The sequence below is a fragment of the Artemia sp. Qi Xiang Cuo genome, chromosome 2, assembly GCF_049724085.1.
Source record: "Artemia sp. Qi Xiang Cuo chromosome 2, ASM4972408v1, whole genome shotgun sequence".
In the NCBI taxonomy this organism is placed as follows: Eukaryota; Metazoa; Arthropoda; class Branchiopoda; order Anostraca; family Artemiidae; genus Artemia; species Artemia sp. Qi Xiang Cuo.
Window position 1 is genome coordinate 40,151,025 of NC_142795.1, and position 20,566 is coordinate 40,171,590.

Sequence of the window (20,566 nt, forward strand, 5' to 3'; positions counted from 1 at the left end):
AAAGGACATTAAAACTGGAAAAAAGAGATGACAGTCGAATACTCTATTAAACTGTCTCAATGACCGGAAATTCAAAAAATAAAAATGCTCAAATTTTGGTTATAAACGAACCGACATAAAGTAAGCTGAACAAATGTTATTGACGAAATATACAGCTATAAATGTATTTTGCAAACCTTTAATAAATATGGAATTTGCATCGTATAAAATTGCAAATGTATAAATTTTAATAACAGTCGTATTGTGAGAACTGTTGCTAAGCCTTTAAATAGCAGCTAATCACAGTTCTCTGTTATAGTGTATAAATCCATTTGTTAGAGTTAAAAAAAAATTGTGCAAATATTTTAATTGCAGTTTAAGACTTATCAGATCAAAAGTCTTGCTGGATTGATTTAAAATTTGTACAAAGAATAAACATTGCAGTATTTAAATAAATTGTAAGATTACATAGTTATTGTCTGTTTTTGAACAATTAAGTTATTCATCAACATAACTTATGACAGTATAAACAATATATAAATATATTAAGTTTTTATTTTGAGTTTTTTTTTTTAGAAAAAGAGAGTTATACAAATGTGTAGTTTTTCCTTTTTATAAGTATAATTGAAAAAAATACTTCTTTATTTTTTATATTAATACAAAGTTTATTAAATTAAATTTAAAAAATTTTTAACCAATGCTTATGGGGTAGTTGTTCTTTTCAAGTTTTGTGACTTCTGGTCAATGTATAAATCAGCGGTGTTGTTAAAAAAAAATATTCTGTATTAATGCTTTACTAATATGAGTGTTTAATATGGTATTTGGAGTGTTTAATAATTAATACTAATTTTAATATGTAAAGAATATAAATAGAATTAAAATACAACCAGAAACGGAATGTTTCTATTTTAGCGGCACATTGTATTTAGAAAACGAGTAAGAAAATAATTAGCCTCTTACTTAACAAAAAAAAATTATTTGTATATATTAGTGTGTGATTTTTTTCCTTATGTATACAAACGTTAATGCTTTGTTTGTATGCTGATATTAATTTTTTTTTCTTTAGATCACAGACCTAGTTTTTTTTTAAAACCAATTTTTGGTTCATTTTTGCCGATACCAACCAAATTTGGATGCAACTTCATCCAAATTTCGGTTCATGTATTATGCCAATATCAACCAATTTCTGGTACATTGCAAGAGCTTGTAGTTACCATCTCCCAAGATAATCTTTCTATCCAGGACCGATACGTTTACCTTGTCCAAAATCAACGTCAACAGAATCCAATAATAAGTGAGAATTTACTGCTAATTTATTGAGTGAAAGTGAAGCTAAATCAGTAATTTTCATTGCTTAAGATTTATAAGCAAATGGCTTATAGCATAAAGATTCATTAAGTTAATGTAAAATATGAAGAAAATGTATAGTGTTGTGTTTAAAGAAATCTGTGGTTACAAAACAAATTGTTATATGTAATTTAACCAAGGCATTTCTAAAAAAAAACGGTATATCAACCACATCACAATTGGGGATTAAATTTAAACTAAAAAAATTCATAAAACTTTTCTAATATAAATCTAATTTAAGCAAAACCACTAATATTATGTATAAGCCACTTGGGGTCAAGTAAAACAGAAGATGCATAAGAAGAGGGTAAAATAAAAATCGTCAGTCCTAGAGACAGAGAAAAAAAGAAAAAAGGATAAATTTCAAATTGAAATTCTTCGACAAAAAAAGGAACATGGGCAATATTGGACCAGAAACATAACCCTAAGGAAACCCATTGAGGGTAGATGCACATAATGACCCAAAGATGGCAGCAGAATAGCTTTAAACGAAATTAAGTTGTTTTAAAAGTAAAATATTGAGAATTGGGACAATTCTTCTTTAAATGGGGAGTATTGTGGTAAAGCTTTCTAATTTAGTTAATTATTAATTGAGTAAAAATATATTAAGACGCAAAAACAAAGTTTCAAAATACCACTTTTTAAGATAAGGATACAAATCGTGGAATGTGTGGGCTTGGAGGGAACTTGCTCAATAACCAATTTCCTGGCTAAATGCGTCAATTTACCGGAAGGACGTGGTTAGGTTTTTCATATATATACCCCGATTTTTGAGACTGAAGGCAGACTTTTTGACTTGCCGGATGAACCTCTGCCCGTTTGTTTTCTCATTAGAAATACCTTGGACTTTGTCTTATCATTGTAAGTGTCTAAGTATCTATTTATATATTATTGTTGTTTTATTGAGACTTGTGGTCTACTTCAGACAGTCAGTCACAGTAGACAGATTATATCCAATTATATTATATGGTAAATGAATAAAAGTATGGTATTTTAGACGACCTCTCTACGATCTATTTTTAGCCTCTCGAACATACTCAGTCGGTACGCCTCATTAGTTCGGTCATAGCCTAAGGCACGCTACCAAAGTTTAGTTACCTTAGGGCCACAGTTTATCTCCCCTATAAAGGGAGAATAAAGGCATTTACAACTAAAACCCCCAATTACCATATAATACACTTCACAACAAAATGCAAGAGTTGGAATATTTCAGTAGTGTTTTGTCGTGGTTTACCTTGTCAGTTACATTCTATTGATTTTTCAAAGTTCATTTTGGATTTCTTTCGTTGAAATGCATGAGCTGGAAACATCATTTGTAGGTTATGTCGGACAAAATTTTTTTTTTATCAAGGAAATAACTGAAAGCGTTTAAGGTTTAGTACGAACGGCTTGCAAAAAACACGAAAATACTATAAGAATGAATAAATTCTTTATCAACATCCGTTGCTGGATATATCATTATGAAAATTTTTTTAAGTAAGTAAAAAAGTAAGTAAGTAACAAACTCTTTCTTGAATTCACCTCTTGGATACACAATGCAGAAATTTAATTCAGGAAATGATGAAAAAAAAATTGAACAAATTCTCTATTAACATTCATTATCGATTGATGTCGCTTCCTAGACAGACAATACAGCAATTTCACAAAATCTAAGTATAGGAGTGATTAAATTCTATGTCAACATTCATTTCTCGGATACATAGGAAAAAGTTGACAAAATCTAATTTTTAGAGTGAATAATTTTTTTCTATCAACATCTTTTGTCAGATACACCGGATAAAATTGACAGAATCTAAGTATCAGAATGAATATTTTTTTTTATCAACATCCTTTGTCAGATACATCAAATAAAATTGACAAAATCTAGATTTCAGAATGAATAAATGCTTTAACACCATCATTTATTGGATATGTCGGACAAAATTGACAAAATCTAAGCATCAGAGTGATTAAATTCTATATCAAAAACCCTTTCTCGAATACATGGGATAAAACAGAAAAAATCTAAGCGTCAGAGTGAATAAATTTTTTTATACCAACATCTATTGTCAGATACATCGAATCTAAATGACAAACTCGAAGTATCAGAGTGAATAAATGCTTTATCAGCATCCTTTGTCGAATATATCGGATAAAAGTGACAAAATCTAAGTACCAGAGTGAATAAATGCATTATCAACATCATTTGTCGGATACGTCAGTTAAAATTGACATGTCGGATAAAATTGACCAAATCTTAGTGTCAGAGTGAGTATTTTTTTCTCAACATCTTTTGTCAGATACATCCAATATAATTGACAAAATCTAAGTGTTAGAGTGAATAATTTTCTTATCAACATCCTCTGTCAGATAAATCGGATAAAATTGACAAAATCTAAGTATCAGACTGAATAAATGCTTTATCAACATCATTTGTCGGATATGTCAGATAAAAATTTTTTATCTAGGAAATATCTGAATGCGTTTAAGGTATATTACGAATGGCTTGCAAAAAACACGAAAATACTATCAGAATGAATAAATTTCTTATCAACATCCGTTGTTGGATATGTCATTATGAAAAAAAATTGTTAGTAAGTAAGTATGTAAGTAACAAACTCTTTCTTGAATTCACCTCTTGGATACACAATACAGAAATTTAATTCTGGAAATTATGAAAAAAAATGAACAAATTCTTTATTAACATTCATTATCGATTGATATCGCTTCCTAGACAGAAAATACAGAAATTTCACAAAATCTAGTATAGGAGGGATTAAAATCTATATCAACATCCATTTCTCTGATACATAGGAAAAAGTTGACAAAATCTATGAGTTAGAGTGAATAAATTTTATTTATCATCATATTTTGTCAGATACATCGGCTAAAATTGACAGAATCTAAGTATAAGAGTGAATAATTTTTTTTATCAACATCCTTTGTCAGATACATCAAATAAAATTGACAAAATCTAAATTTAAGAATGAATAATTGCTTTAACCACATCATTTATCGGATATGTCGGATAAAATTGACAAAATCTAAGTGTTAGAGTGAATAAACTTTTTTATCAACATCCTTTGCCAGATAAATCGGATGAAATTGACAAAATCTAAGTATCAGAGTGAATAAATTCATTATCAACATCCTTTTTTGGATATGTCAGATAAAATTCTCAATGGAGTAATTCTCAATTGACATAAAAAATTTCAATGGAGCGGGTACCGACGCACAAGTTAAGCACTTCTATATTTCTGTGTAACTACGATTTGAAACTTGTTTTACGATTACGATTTTACCCTGTCGCACTTACATTCTTATGATTTTTCAAAGTTCATTTTGGATTTCTTTCGTTGAAATGCAAGAGTTGGAATATTTCAGTAGTGTTTTGTCGTGGTTTACCTTGTCACCCTTATATTCTCTTGATTTTTCAAAGTTCATTTCGGATTTCTTTCATTGAAATGCACGAGTTGGAATATTTCAGTAGTCTTTTGTTATGGTTTACCCTCTCACAGTTACATTCTATTCATTTTTCAAAGTTCATTTTTGAATTTCTGTCATTGAAATGCGAGAGTTGGAATATTTCAGTATTGTTTTGTTATGGTTTACCTTGTTACACTTACATTCTCTTGATTTTTCAAAGTTCATTTTGAATTTCTTTCGTTGAAATGCAAGAGTTAGAATATTTCAGTAGTGTTTTGTCGTGGTTTACCTTGTCACACTTACATTCTCATGATTTTTCAAAGTTCATTTTGGATTTCTTTCGTTGAAATGCAAGAGTTGGAATATTTCAGTAGTGTTTTGTCGTGGTTCACCTTGTCACACTTAAATTCTCTTGATTGTTCAAAATTCATTTTTGAATTTCTTTCGTTGAAATGCGAGAGTTGGAATATTTAAGTAGTGTTTTATTATGGTTTACCTTGTCACACTTACATTCTCTTGATTTTTTAAAGTTCATTTTGAATTTCTTTCGTTGAAATGCAAGAGTTGGAATATTTCAGTAGTGTTTTGTCGTGGTTTACCTTGTCACACTTACATTCTCACGATTTTCCAAAGTTCATTTTTGATTTCTTTCGTTGAAATGCAACAGTTGGAATATTTCAGTAGTGTTTTGTCGTGGTTTACCTTGCCACACTTACATTCTCTTGATTTTTCAAAGTTCATTTTGGATTTCTTTCATTGAAATGCAAGAGTTGGAATATTTCAGTAGTGTTTTGTTATGGTTTACCTTCTCACAGTTACATTCTATTGATTTTTCAAAGTTCATTTTTGAACTTCTTTCGTTGAAATGCGAGAGTTGGAATATTTCAATAGTGTTTTGTTATGGTTTACCTTGTCACACTTACATTCTCTTGATTTTTCAAAGTTCATTTTGGATTTCTTTCGTTGAAATGCAAGAGTTGGAATATTTCAGTAATTTTTTGTCGTGGTTTACCTTGTCACCCTTACATTTTCTTGATTTTTCAAATTTCATTTTGGATTTCTTTCGTTGAAATGCAAGAGTTGGAATATTTCAGTAGTGTTTTGTCGTGGTTTACATTGTCTCACTTACATTCTATTGATTTTTCAAAGTTCATTTTTGGATTTCTTTCGTTGAAATGCATGAGTTGGAATATTTCAGTAGTGTTTTGTTATGGTTTACCTTGTCACAGTTACATTCTCTTGATTTTTCAAAGTTCATTTTTGGATTTCTTTTTTCAAAAACTTTGATTTTTCAAAGTTCATTTTTGGATTGATATCGCTTCCTAGACAGAAAATACAGCAATTTCACAAAATCTAAGTATAGGAGTGATTAAATTTTATATCAACATCCATTTCTCGGATACATAGGAAAAAGTTGACAAAATCTAAGTGTTAGAGTGAATAAATTATTTTTTTATCAACATCTTTTGTCAGATATATCGGATAAAATTGACAGAATCTAAATAGCAGAGTGAATAATTTATTTTTATCAACATCCTTTGTCAGATGCATCAAATAAAATTGACAAAATCTAAATTTCAGGATGAATAAATGCTTTAACCACATCCAAAATTGACAAAAGCATCAGAGTGACTAAATTCTATACCAAAATCCTTTTCTCAGATACATAGGATAAAATTGACAAATTCTAAGTGTTAGAGTGAATAAACTTTTTTATGAACATCCTTTGCCAGATACATCGGATAAAATTGACAAAATCTAAGTACCAGAGTGAGTAAGTTCATTATAACAATCCTTTGTCGGATATGTCGGATAAAATTGACAAAATCTAAGTATCTGAGTGAATAATTTTTTTTTACAACATCCTTTGCCAAATAAATCGAATAAAATTTATAAAATAAAAGTGTCAGAGTGAATAAATTTTTTTTACAACATCCTTTGCCAAAAACATCAAATAAAATTGATAAAATCTAAATTTCAGATGAATAAATGCTTTAACAACATCCTTTGTCGGATATATCGGATAAAATTGACAAAATCTAAGTATCAGAGTGACTAAATTCTATATCAACATCCTTTTCTCGGATACATAGGATAAAATTGACAGAATCTAAGTGTCAGAGTGAATAAATTCTATATCAACATCCTTTGTCAGATACATCAAATAAAATTGACAGAATCTAAGAGTCAGAGTGAATAAATTCATTATCAACATCCTTTGTCGGATATGTCGGATAAAATTTACAAAATCTAAATTTCAGAATGAATAAATTCATTATCAACATCCTTTGTTAGATATGTCGGATAAAATTGACAAAATCTAAGTATCAGAGTGAATATTGTTTTTATGAACATCCTTTGCCAGATACCTCGAATAAAATTGATAAAATGTAAGTATCAGAGTGAACAATTTTTTTTGTCAACATCCTTTGCCAGATAATCGAATAAAAATTGATAAAATGTAAGTATCAGAGTGAATAATTTTTTTATCAACATCCTTTGTCAGATACATCGAATAAAAATTGACAAAATCTTATATCAGAATGAATAAATGCTTTAACAAAATCCTTTATCGGATATGTCGGATAAAATTGACAAAATCTAAGTATCAGTGTGATTAAATTCTACATCAACATCCTTTTTTCGGATAAATAGAATAAAATTGACAAAATCTAAGTGATAGAGTCAATATTTTTTTTATCAACATCCCTTGCCAGTTAAATCGGATAAAATTGACAAAATCTAAGTGTCAGAGTGAATAAATTCATTATCAGCATCCTTTGTCAGATATGTCAGATAAAATTGATAAAATCTAAGTATCAGAGTGATTAAATTCCATATAAACATCATTTTCTCAGATACATGGGATAAAATTGACAAAATATAAGTATCAGAGTGAATAAATCCTTTATCAACATCCTTTAAATGCATTATCAACATCATTTGTCGGCTATATCGGATAAAATTGACAAAATCTAAGTATCAGAAAGAATAAATTCGTTTTCAAAGTTTTTATCGGATACATCAGATAACAGTAATAAAATCCAAGTTCTATTCATTTTGACTTCATGCCTCATCACGTTGACTTCAGGTTAGACCGGTTATTAATAGAACTACACCCGCTCTGACACACAGTCATAGTGAGAGAGATATTCAAAAAGTTGAGGTAATTTATGTTCACTTAGAGTGGCCAGACATGCATTGGAATACGCAAACACCCGCCCAGACACACAGGCAAAAAGATTGTGAGAGATAAAAACATATACAAATACGTAGATTTAGACACAAAAAACCGAGAAAGACATGGAGTGTACACCGCAACGGCACATACATAGTGAGAGCGACATACAAAGTCGACATAGCTTTATTTCATTTTTTAAGGTTAATTTAGACGAGGTTACGTGCGCGCAATTATCAATCGATTATCAATCATTATCAATCGATAATGAATGTTAATAAAGAATTTGTTCAATTTTTTTTTTAATTTCCTGAATTAAATTTCTGTATTGTGTATCCAAGAGGTGAATTCAAGAGAGTTTATTACTTAGTTACTTACAATTTTTTTTTTCATAATGACATATCCAACAACGGATGTTGATAAAGAATTTATTCATTCTGATAGTCTTTTCGTGTTTTTTGCAAGCCATTCGTACTATACCTTAAACACATTCAGAAATTTTCTTGATACAAAAATTTTATCCGACATATCCGAGAAATGATGTTGATAAATCATTTATTCACTCTGTTACTTAGATTTTGTTAGTTTTAACCGATGTATCTGACAGAGGATGTTGATAAAAAAAATATTCACCCTAACACTTAGATTTTGTCTATTATATTCCATGTATCTGACAAAAGATGTTGACAAAAGGCTAGTAGCTGGTACTACAGGGCTGTATAAACAACACCTTGGGCACTTTCATATCATTGAAAGATATTTAAGAAAGATTCATGTTGAACCACTCTCAAGAGAAGAACTGAAAATTGTTCTTAATACAAAATATCCTGTCCTTAGAACAGTGTGTGACCGTTTGCTTGAAGTCTATTTTTTTCTTGTTTCTGGGTGTCAAGACAATATGGAATTAAATATAAAATCACCCGAAACAAGACTCGCTTCAACCCGTGATTTGCTAAAATGGTGCAAAAGGATGACAGAACATTTTGATGTAACATCCTCAACATCTCAGCATAATGCGTTTTTAGATGCTCTAGACATTTTCTGTGGTTATCTTGTAAATAACGAGACACGTCTCCCAGCTGCTGAAATGATTGGGAGCAGATTGAATATATTGAAAGCTAAAGCGGAGTTTTATGTCAACTCTCATAAACCAGCTGTAGATATTAATGACATGAAGATTAGTATTGGGCGTGTTTCACTACCCATCGTGCCAACCAATTTGCTGTATAAAGAGTAAGAATTTTCTCAAGTTTATTCTTTTCCTCTTCACCCTCGTGGCTCTATGATCTCTAGTAAAATAAAAAAACTCCAAAAATGCCTATTTTTTGGTGTATGGATCACAGTTATGACGCTTTAGCCTAAACACCTTATCAAGTTTGTTTTAGAAATTTCTGATGCAACAGTTGGCTATCAGTAATCAGCAGTTTATAAATATCAGGCTTAAAAAAGCTCAAAACTTGATTTGGTATTTTAGGGTATTGATCTATTTTATGTTTTTTGAGGTGTTGATAGCTTTTATAAAACTATAGGTAGCTCCGCCATCTAATCAAGTATTTATTAGAAATATTTCTGATGCAACGGTTGACTATGAACAGTTACTGTTTCCAGATTTTAGTCTTAAAAAGTAATACCAAAAAAGTATTCAAAACTCATTTGGGTGTCAGGAATTTAAATTTTATTTTCGTCAGTGGTATAGCTTGAAAGATCACAAAAAATTGACTGTAACTATAACCCCTTTAAAGGGCTGTGTTTTTGGCACTTACTTCGTTTTCTTAAGTAAATTTATTTGCTATATGTGCTGAAATGGGCTGTAGGATAGTTCATAAAATTGTATTTTAATTTGGTGGATATTAGTCACACTTACACTACTGAAATATTCCAACTCTTGCATTTAAATGAAAGAAATCCAAAATGAATTTTGAACAATCAAGAGAATTTAAGTGGGACAAGGTAAACCACGACAAAACACTACTGAAATATTCCAACTCTTGCATTTCAACGAAAGAAATCCAAAATGAACTTTGAAAAATCATGAGAATGTAAGTGTGACAAGGTAAACCACGACAAAACACTACTAAAATATTCTAACTCTTGCATTTCAACGAAAGAAATTCAAAATGAACAATTTACCGGAAGGACGTGGTTAGGTTTTTAATATATATACCCCGATTTTTGAGACTGAAGGTAGACTTTTTGACTTGCCGGATGAACCTCTGCCCGTTTGTTTTCTCATTAGAAATACCTTGGACTTTGTCTTATCATTGTAAGTGTCTAAGTATCTATTTATATATTGTTGTTGTTTTATTGAGACTTGTGGTCTACTTCAGACAGTCAGTCACAGTAGACAGATTATATCCGATTATATTATATGGTAAATGAATAAAAGTATGGTATTTTAGACGACCTCTCTACGATCTATTTTTAGCCTCTCGAACATACTCAGTCGGTACGCCTCATTAGTTCGGTCATAGCCTAAGGCACGCTACCAAAGTTTAGTTACCTTAGGGCCACAGTTTATCTCCCCTATAAAGGGAGAATAAAGGCATTTACAACTAAAACCCCCAATTACCATATAATACACTTCACAACAAAATGCAAGAGTTGGAATATTTCAGTTGTGTTTTGTCGTGGTTTATCTTGTCAGTTACATTCAATTGATTTTTCAAAGTTCATTTTGGATTTCTTTCGTTGAAATGCATGAGCTGGAAACATCATTTTTTGGTTATGTCGGACAAAATTTTCTTTTTATCCAGAAAATAACTGAAAGCGTTTAAGGTTTAGTACGAACGGCTTGCAAAAAACACGAAAATACTATAAGAATGAATAAATTCTTTATCAACATCCGTTGCTGGATATATCATTATGAAAAAATTTTTTAAGTAAGTAAAAAAGTAAGTAAGTAACAAACTCTTTCTTGAATTCACCTCTTGGATACACAATACAGAAATTTAATTCAGGAAATTATGAAAAAAAAATTGAACAAATTCTCTATTAACATTCATTATCGATTGATGTCGCTTCCTAGACAGACAATACAGCTATTTCACAAAATCTAAGTATAGGAGTGATTAAATTCTATGTCAACATTCATTTCTCGGATACATAGGAAAAAGTTGACAAAATCTAATTTTTAGAGTGAATAATTTTTTTCTATCAACATCTTTTGTCAGATACATCGGATAAAATTGACAGAATCTAAGTGTCAGAGTGAATATTTTTTTTATCAACATCCTTTGTCAGATACATCAAATAAAATTGACAAAATCTAAGGTTCAGAATGAATAAATGCTTTAACAACATCGTTTATCGGATATCTCGGATAAAATTGACAAAATCTAAGCATCAGAGTGATTAAATTCTATATCAACAACCCTTTCTCGAATACATGGGATAAAACAGAAAAAATCTAAGCGTCAGAGTGAATAAATTTTTTTATACCAACATCTATTGTCAGATACATCGAATCTAAATGACAAACTCGAAGTATCAGAGTGAATAAATGCTTTATCAACATCTTTTGTCGAATATATCGGATAAAAGTGACAAAATCTAAGTACCAGAGTGAATAAATGCATTATCAACATCATTTGTCGGATACGTCAGTTAAAATTGACATGTCGGATAAAATTGACAAAATCTAAGTGTCAGAGTGAGTATTTTTTTCTCAACATCTTTTGTCAGATACATCCAATATAATTGACAAAGTCTAAATGTTAGAGTGAATAATTTTTTTATCAGCATCCTCTGTCAGATAAATCGGATAAAATTGACAAAATCTAAGTATCAGACTGAATAAATGCGTTATCAACATCATTTGTCAGATATGTCAGACAAAATTTTTTTATCAAGGAAATATCTGAATGCGTTTAAGGTATAGTACGAATGGCTTGCAAAAAACACGAAAATACTATCAGAATGAATAAATTTCTTATCAACATCCGTTGTTGGATGTGTCATTATGAAAAAAAATTGTTAGTAAGTAAGTAAGTAAGTAACAAACTCTTTCTTGAATTCACCTCTTGGATACAAAATACAGAAATTTAATTCAGGAAATTATGAAAAAAAAATTGAACCAATTTTTTATTAACATTCATTATCGATTGATGTCGCTTCCTAGACAGACAATACAGCAATTTCACAAAATCTAGTATAGGAGGGATTAAAATCTATATCAACATCCATTTCTCGGATACATAGGAAAAAGTTGACAAAATCTAAGTGTTAGAGTGAATGCATTTTTTTTATCAGCATACTTTGTAAGATACATTGGAGAAAATTGACAGAATCTAAACATCAGAGTAAATAATTTTTTTTTTATCAAAATCCTTTATCAGATACATCAAATAAAATTAACAAAATCTAACTTTCAGAATGAATAAATGCTTTAACAACATCATTTATCGGATATGTCGGATAAAATTGACAAAATCTAAGTGTTAGAGTGAATAAACTTTTTTATCAACATCCTTTGCCAGATACATCGGATGAAATTGACAAAATCTAAGTATCAGAGTGAATAAATTCATTATCAACATCCTTTTTTGGATATGTCAGATAAAATTCTCAATGGAGTAATTCTCAATTGACATAAAAAATTTCAATGGAGCGGGTACCGACGCACAAGTTAAGCACTTCTATATTTCTGTGTAACTACGATTTGAAACTTGTTTTACGATTACGAGTTTACATTATCAAACTTATATTCTTTTCATTTTTCAAAATTCATTTGGGTTTTCTTTCGATTAAATGCAACATTTTGACTAATTCATTTTTTATTTTTAGTAATTTACACTATCAACGTTACATTTTCAGTATCTTTTCAAAGTTATTATCTGATTTCTGTCGTATTAAATAACGAGCTTGTCTATTTAAATTTTCTTTGTTGATTGTTTACCTTGTCACAGTTACATTCTCTTGATTTTTCAACGTTCATTTTTGAATTTCTGTCATTGAAATGCGAGAGTTGGAATATTTCAGTATTGTTTTGTTATGGTTTACCTTGTTACACTTACATTCTCTTGATTTTTCAAAGTTCATTTTGAATTTCTTTCGTTGAAATGCAAGAGTTAGAATATTTTAGTAGTGTTTTGTCGTGGTTTACCTTGTCACACTTACATTCTCATGATTTTTCAAAGTTCATTTTGGATTTCTTTCGTTGAAATGCAAGAGTTGGAATATTTCAGTAGTGTTTTGTCGTGGTTTACCTTGTCCCACTTAAATTCTCTTGATTGTTCAAAATTCATTTTGGATTTCTTTCATTTAAATGCAAGAGTTGGAATATTTCAGTAGTGTAAGTGTGACTAATATCCACCAAATTAAAATACAATTTTATGAACTATCCTACAGCCCATTTCAGCACATAAAACAAGTAAATTTACTTAAGAAAACGAAGTAAGTGCCAAAAACACAGCCCTTTAAAGGGGTTACAGTTACAGTCAATTTTTTGTGATCTTCCAAGCTATACCACTGACGAAAATAAAATTTAAATTCCTGACACCCAAATGAGTTTTGAATACTTTTTTGGTATTACTTTTTAAGAATAAAATCTGGAAACAGTAACTGTTCATAGTCAACCGTTGCATCAGAAATATTTCTAATAAATACTTGATTAGATGGCGGAGCTACCTATAGTTTTATAAAAGCTATCAACACCTCAAAAAACATAAAATAGATCAATACCCTAAAATACCAAATCAAGTTTTGAGCTTTTTAAGCCTGATATTTATAAACTGCTGATTACTGATAGCCAACTGTTGCATCAGAAATTTCTAAAACAAACTTGATAAGGTGTTTAGGCTAAAGCGTCATAACTGTGATCCATACACCAAAAAATAGGCATTTTTGGAGTTTTTTTTATTTTACTAGAGATCATAGAGCCACGAGGGTGAAGAGGAAAAGAATAAACTTGAGAAAATTCTTACTCTTTATACAGCAAATTGGTTGGCACGATGGGTAGTGAAACACGCCCAATACTAATCTTCATGTCATTAATATCTACAGCTGGTTTATGAGAGTTGACATAAAACTCCGCTTTAGCTTTCAATATATTCAATCTGCTCCCAATCATTTCAGCAGCTGGGAGACGTGTCTCGTTATTTACAAGATAACCACAGAAAATGTCTAGAGCATCTAAAAACGCATTATGCTGAGATGTTGAGGATGTTACATCAAAATGTTCTGTCATCCTTTTGCACCATTTTAGCAAATCACGGGTTGAAGCGAGTCTTGTTTCGGGTGATTTTATATTTAATTCCATATTGTCTTGACACCCAGAAACAAGAAAAAAATAGACTTCAAGCAAACGGTCAAACACTGTTCTAAGGACAGGATATTTTGTATTAATAACAATTTTCAGTTCTTCTCTTGAGAGTGGTTCAACATGAATCTTTCTTAAATATCTTTCAATGATATGAAAGTGCCCAAGGTGTTGTTTATACAGCCCTGTAGTACCAGCTACTAGCCTTTTGTCATACATCTTTTGTCAGATACATCGAATATAATTGATAAAATCTAAGTGTTAGAGTGAATAATTTTTTATCAACATCCTCTGCCAGATACATCGGATAAAATTGACAAAATCTAAGTATCATACTGAATAAATGCTTTATCAACATCATTACTCGGATATGTCGGATAAAATTTTTGTATCAAGAAAATTTCTGAATGTGTTTAAGGTATAGTACGAATGGCTTGCAAAAAACACGAAAAGACTATCAGAATGAATAAATTCTTTATCAACATCCGTTGTTGGATATGTCATTATGAAAAAAAATTATAATTAAGTAAGTAAGTAAGTAAGTAACAAACTCTTTCTTGAATTCACCTCTTGGATACACAATACAGAAATTTAATTCAGGAAATTAAGGAAAAAAAATTGAACAAATTCTTTATTAACATTCATTATCGATTGATAATGATTGATAATCGATTGATAATTGCGCGCACGTAACCTCGTCTAAATTAACCTTAAAAAATGAAATAAAGCTATGTCGACTTTGTATGTCGCTCTCACTATGTATCGGCCGTTGCGGTGTACACTCTTTGTCTTTCTCGGTTTTTTGTGTCTAAATCTACGTATTTGTATATGTTTTTATCTCTCACAATCTTTTTGCCTGTGTGTCTGGGCGGGTGTTTGCGTATTCCAATGCATGTCTGGCCACTCTAAGTGAACATAAATTACCTCAACTTTTTGAATATCTCTCTCACTATGACTGTGTGTCTGAGCGGGTGTAGTGCTATTAATAACCGGTCTAACCTAAATTCAACGTAATGAGACATGAAGTCAAAATGAATTGAACTTGAATTTTATGACTGTTATCTGATGTTTCCAATAATAACTTTGAAAACGAATTTATTCATTCTGAAATTTAGATTTTGTCAATTTTATCCGATATAGCCGACAAATGATGTTGATAATGCATTTAAAGGATGTTGATAAAGGATGTATTCACTCTGATACTTAGATTTTGTCAATTTTATCCCATGTATCTGAGAAAATGATGTTTATATGGAATTTAATCACTCTGATACTTAGATTTTATCAATTTTATCCGACATATCCGACAACGGATGTTGATAATGAATTTATTCACTCTGACGCTTATATTTTGTCAATTTTATCCGATTTAACTGGCGAAGGATGTTGATAAAAAAAATATTGACTCTATCACTTCGATTTTGTCAATTTTCTTCTATGTATCCGAGAAAAGGATGTTGATGTAGAATTTAATCACACTGATACTTAGATTTTGTCAATTTTATCCGACATATTCGATAAAGGATGTTGTTAAAGCATTTATTCATTCTGATATTTAGATTTTGTCAATTTTTATTCGATGTATCTGACAAAGGATGTTGATAAAAAAATTATTCACTATGATTCTTACATTTTATCAATTTTTATTCGATGTATCTGGCAAAGGATGTTCATAAAAACAATATTCACTCTGATACTTAGATTTTGTCAATTTTATCCGACATATCTAACAAAGGATGTTGATAATGAATTTATTCATTCTGAAATTTAGATTTTGTCAATTTTATCCGACATATCCAACAAAGGATGTTGATAAGGAATTTAGTCACTCTGACACTTGGATTCTGTCAATTTTATTTGATGTATCTGACAAAGGATGTTGATATAGAATTTATTCACTCTGACACTTAGATTCTGTCAATTTTATGCTTTATCCGAGAAAAGGATGTTGATATAGAATTTAGTCACTCTGATACTTAGATTTTGTCAATTTTATCCGACATATCCGACAAAGGATGTTGTTAAAGCATTTATTCATCTGAAATTTAGATTTTGTCAATTTTATTTCATGTATCTGACAAAAGATGTTGATAAAAAAATTTATTCACTCTGAAACTTTTATTTTATAAATTTTATTCGATGTATCTGTCAAAGGATGTTGTATAAAAAAATTATTCACGTTGATAGTTGGATTTTGTCAATTTTATCCAACATATCCGACAAAAGGTGTTGATAATGAATTTATTCACTCTGGTACTTAGATTTTGTCAATTTTATCCGATGTATCCGGCAAAGGATGTTCATAAAAAAGTTTATTCACTCTAACACTTAGAATTTGTCAATTTTATCCTATGTATCTGAGAAAAGGATTTTGGTATAGAATTTAGTCACTCTGATGCTTTTGTCAATTTTGGATGTGGTTAAAGCATTTATTCATCCTGAAATTTAGATTTTGTCAATTTTATTTGATGCATCTGACAAAGGATGTTGATAAAAATAAATTATTCACTCTGCTATTTAGATTCTGTAAATTTTATCCGATATATCTGACAAAAGATGTTGATAAAAAAATAATTTATTCACTCTAACACTTAGATTTTGTCAACTTTTTCCTATGTATCCGAGAAATGGATGTTGATATAAAATTTAATCACTCCTATACTTAGATTTTGTGAAATTGCTGTATTTTCTGTCTAGGAAGCGATATCAATCCAAAAATGAACTTTGAAAAATCAAAGTTTTTGAAAAAAGAAATTCAAAAATGAACTTTGAAAAATCAAGAGAATGTAACTGTGACAAGGTAAACCATAACAAAACACTACTGAAATATTCCAACTCATGCATTTCAACGAAAGGAATTCAAAAATGAACTTTAAAAAATCAATAGAATGTAAGTGAGACAAGGTAAACCACGACATAACACTACTGAAATATTTAAACTCTTTCATTTCAACAAAAGAAATCCAAAATGAACTTTGAAAAATCAAGAGAATGTACGTGTTAACATGTAAACCAAGACAAAACACTACTGAAATATTTCAAATCTTGCATTTCAACGAAAAAAATACAAAATGAAATTTGAAAAATCAAGAGAATGTAAGTGTGACAGGGTAAAACATAACAAAACACTACTGAAATATTCCAACCCTCACATTTCAACGAAAGAATTCCCAAAATGAACTTTGAAAAATCAATAGAATGTAACTGTGAAAAGGTAAACCATAACAAAACACTACTGAAATATTCCAACTCTTGCATTTCAATGAAAGAAATCCAAAATGAACTTTGAAAAATCAAGAAAATGTAAGTGTGACAAGGTAAACCACCAAAAAACACTACTGAAATATTCCAACTCTTGCATTTCAACGAAAGAAATCCAAAATGAACTTTGGAAAATCATGAGAATGTAAGTGTGACAAGGTAAACCACGACAAAACACTACTGAAATATTCCAACTCTTGCATTTCAACGAAAGAAATTCAAAATGAACTTTAAAAAATCAAGAGAATGTAAGTGTGACAAGGTAAACCATAATAAAACACTACTTAAATATTCCAACTCTCGCATTTCAACGAAAGAAATTCAAAAATGAACTTTGAAAAATCAATAGAGTGTAACTGTGAGAAGGTAAACCATAACAAAACATTACTGAAATATTCCAACTCTTGCATTTCAATGAATGAAATCCAAAATGAACTTTGAAAAATCAAAAGAATGTAAGTGTGACAAGGTAAACCACGACAAAATACTACTGAAATATTCCAACTCTTGTATTTCAAGAAAAGAAATTCAAAATCAACTTTGAAAAATCAATAGAATGTAACTAATATTTTTTTGTTTTGTTTTAAGTGTGTTTCATCTCTTTCGAAGACATGTAAAAAAAAAGTTGAAATAATATATAATTTTAAAAAAAAAATTTGAAAAAAAAAATTAGAAAAAAAGCAAAAAAAATGGGGGGAGGGGGCCAAAAAGTTGGAGGGGAGGGGGGAGCCCTTCGAGTTTGGGGATAGAGGACCTTTGGGTGGTTGATGTCTGCTGGTTAGGGTCGTAGGTGCTTAGTATAATTGACGGTTCGTAATCACATAAACCATACTACTTCATTTGCAAGGATTTCTAAGGTTTGTTCTGAATTTCATTATTAAAATTATTTTCTTGCCATCTACATCTCTCTTAGTATCAACTTTTTAGTATACTATAATATTAGACTATATTTTGGACTGACAACACTGTTCAAATGCCACTTGTATATTATACAGAACAAATCGAAGAAGTAAAGCTATCCATTATTAAAATTCTTTTCTCGCCATCTACATCTCTCTTAGTATCAATTTTTTAGTATACTATAACGTTAGACTCTATTTTAAACTGACAACACTGTTCAAACGCCACTTGTGTATTATATAGAACACATCTAAGAAGTAAAGCTATCCATTATTAAAATTCTTTTCTTGCCATCTACATATCTCTTAGTGTCAACTTTTTAGTATACTATAACGTTAGACTCTATTTTAAACTGACAACACTGTTCAAACGCCATTGAGGTTACCTTAACTGCTAATCACTTTAATCCTTTTTCTCCATCTTCATACGATCCAATTCGCAAATTCTATCTAGCTCTGTTTTTTCCCTATTATTCAAATAATATCGTTCGTATAGTCCAATTCGCGAATCCTTTATCCCTTTTTTTCTCCACCTTCATACGGGGTTACCTTAACTGATAATCACCAATTCGCAAATGCTATACCCTTTTTTTGCTCCACCTTCATACGATCCAATTCGCAAATGCTATCTAGCTCTGTTTTTTCCCTATTATTCAATTAGTATCGTTCGTATAGTCCAATTCGCAAATGCTAAACCCTTTTTTTTCTCCATCTTCATACGATCCAATTCGCAAATGCTAAACCCTTTTTCAGAGCTATGATCGCAATGAATGGTACTTGTTATCAGAAAAAAAGTTAATTGCCAAAAAAAAAATAAAAAAAAATAAAAAAAATAAAACACGCCATGCTGAATGTGCTTCAAAAACCCATCTGGTTGAAAACATGTCTGTTATCGTTAACCATTTCCATAGATTGATATTGTTCCAAATTTATAATAAATATCTCGCTTTTTGCAATGTCCACGTGAAACTTTAGTGTATATTCATGTACATGCTAGAGATAAGACAAATTACGCAAGCACTGGTCGGACTGTGCATTGCTTTACTACTCAGGGAAGGTCTCCAATTTCCAGTGGGAAGGAGCCACCGTCTTCTGAGAAAGGGCAACTATGCGAAGCCAGTTGGTGCAGGCGGTAGACAAAAATCACACCTTCATTACAACAATTCAACTTGACTTAACGCTCTTGCTCAGCAGGGTCGCCAGTGCTGTCAGTCCTCTCCAACCGATGGGGCATCCGAGGCTGTATATCCAGTTCCTTTCGTAGCAAGTAATTTCAGGAGGAGGGTTGCAAGCCCAACCGTCCCTAGGTGCAATTAGTACTCCGGTGGCTAGCCGGATATCCAGAGGCACGTGAAGTCAGCTCTGCATGCGCCATGATTGCACGGGAGCAGACTTCGGACGAGCACCATTACCTTCAACAAAAAATTTTTAAACTCAGAAACTGATTTTGTTATCATTTTCTCTGCCAAAACAGAATTGGAAGATATATTTTTCTCTTTACATACAAATTTAAGTAAAAAAAATATATTTAAAATACCGACTATTTAAAAAGAGAATATGGACTCGCTAACTGTGATATCTAGAAAACTAGAATTTTGACTTTTTCTGCTCTATATAATTTTTTGCAATATAATAAGCATATAAAGCAGAAAATTTTTAGAAAACCTATGAGCTCCTCATGAAGAATTCTGGAGCCCTGTATGTCCTAGCTCTCTCATTGCTGTCTTCTCTATTATTTCTTGCATACCGTGAGCTATCCCTGTCAAGATATCCATCTTTTCTATTTCTCTTCTTTCAGTCTTCCTTTTCTGCCATATCAAACCTCCTTTTGCGGCCTGCCCTTTTTCTCTCCATTTCATCCAGATTGTCCAAATAGCTATCTCAAAATTTTGATTGGATGTGTTTGGGGGAATGATGGGCGTGGGGGGGGGGGCTAGTTGCCCTCCAATCACTTTTGACTATTAAAAAGGGCAATAGCCCTTTGAATTTCCAACCGAATGAGCCTTTTTCGAAGCTTCTACGACAACACTTTCTATAAAACCTCATATGCCCCCAGGGCATAAATTAAAACCCTTGCCCTGAGGGTTGTGGGGGAGTGTCCTCCTCAAAAACATAATTTCTATATGGAAATCAACTACACTGAACAAAATAACTATCTCAAAATTTTAATTGGATGTGTTCGGGCGAATTATGGGCTTGGGGGGGGGTTAGTTGCCCTCCAATCACTTTTGACTATTAAAA